We start from the raw sequence: 1912 nt of genomic DNA on the forward strand, positions 1-1912 counted from the left end.
AGGTCCCTTCCGACCCTTAATCTATGAATCTATGAAAATATGTAAAATATGCTGCATTATATGCATAAATTATAATCCTGCATAGGCATTACACAGTTGTGGATAACAATGCAATAATACTATGTAGGTTTGTGTAAAGTGAGAATAAACATGAATGAAAAAAGTATTCAGTAAGGCAAAGCCTGTGTAATTTAGCCTTTTCTCATCTTTATTGACAAGTGAGGAAGTAAGCATTCTTGTACCTAGTATTTAATCATTTGTCTACAGCTGGTCAGAAAATCTTTGGTGGAGGAGTTTTCTATTGGAGGAAACCTGTCAAGATGTAAACTATAAAGTCATGCTTATTTCAATGAATGTTGTTCAGGAGAAAAAGATGGAGAAAGTGATTCTTACTATAAATTTAAATGTTTTGATATTTTCAGGAAAAAAAACTATTTTTGAGGGAGATCTCCAAAATATAGAAAGGTGGTCATGTACTAGGTAGTGTTGAGGTGATTTTGTTACTGTGAAGGTCCAGGAAATTTGTGAGGCAAGAATTAACATCTTTTATTGGACCAACTGTATGGTTGGAATAGGCCATGCAGTGGTCCAATAAAAGATACCACACACAAGAATTCTTGTCATATACTAGGCAGCTCTGAAAGAAACTGAGTTTGCAGGAGGATTACCCCACAAGCTGTTTTGTAAAAAAACAGTCTTGTTTATACAAACAGCGCACACAGACAGAACATTCTGAACTGCTGGGAGTGGCATCTGGAATAACTAGAGATGGGACTGAAAAGCAAAATTCAAAGCCAGACTTGGATCCAAACTTCTCCAAAGTTGGAGAGGAACAGAATTCAATATTCTAGAATAAATGCCAGAGTTGGTTCTGAGCCACAGAACTCTGATTCAGATCCCCAAAATTCAAGGAGTTACTGAATCGATGTTCTACTTTGGACCCATCTTTGCACCCTCAACCCTACTGACATGGTGAACCTACCCCATCCCAGCCCAGGACTGCACACTTATTGTGAGGACTTTTGATCTAACTGAAGATGCACAGAGTTATGAAATATATCCAAATACAATGAACTGCAGCTCTTCAAACAAAAGTCCTGTCCAAGATGCAACTGCATCCTGAATACATACATAGGAAACCACAAAACTGGCAACATCTTAGGGCAGTATAAACATTGAGCTAGAATTCAAAAGATAGAACAGCAAAACTTCAGAGAACATTGTGTCTCTGCAGCTGGAATGAAGAGTAAACCAAGTCCTGCTTGGCTTACCAAACGTTAAGAACAAGAGTAGGCATCAAACCATTCACAGGGTTTAGTGCCTGGTCTTGTTGGCATGAAAGTAGGAATTTTGCCAATTGTTTCAATAGGTGCAGTACCAAACATTCAGAGAAAGTGTAGGGGAGACTTCCAGTCTGGATCCAGGGAAGAGAGTATATTGTACTAAAGTGAACTGGAAGACTGCGTTCTATCACATTGTTAACAAGTGATAATATGACAGCTGGTATCTGAATATTTATACTACAGCAGAGATAAATGTACATCTATTAATCTGTTCTACTACTTTCCAAAGATTGAGACCAAAAATACATAAAGATTCCATCGTACAAGCTAGAAAAGCAAATGATACATTTTTCCTGCAGCCTTGAGAAGCTACAGAATCAATCTTCCTACCACAGCAGTCCTAATGAGCAATTTTTACCACTGCTGAACCACTAGGACATTACACATAGGGCATTTTGCAGCTCTGCAAAAGTTGGCTTTAGTGGCCATGTCCAGATGAGCACGGCCATTCATTACATCAGGGACAAGTGCCATTGCTACTGTCCCCAGGGAATACCTGTGCCATGTGTGGCCTACTGCATAGCAGGTTACCTTGGATGGGGTAGGAGAAGCTGGGGCCAGCAACTGTG

General features: G+C 39.3%; 1 protein-coding gene across 2 annotated transcripts in view; it reads right to left on the reverse strand.

The window, feature by feature from the left end:
* USP46 (ubiquitin specific peptidase 46) overlaps positions 1-1912 on the reverse strand; it is a 47480-nt gene that overhangs the window by 11726 nt on the left and 33842 nt on the right. The window lies entirely within an intron of this gene.

Source organism: Gavialis gangeticus, unplaced genomic scaffold (assembly GCF_001723915.1).
Source record: "Gavialis gangeticus isolate Ggan-Ray unplaced genomic scaffold, GavGan_comp1, whole genome shotgun sequence".
NCBI lineage: Eukaryota > Metazoa > Chordata > Crocodylia > Gavialidae > Gavialis > Gavialis gangeticus.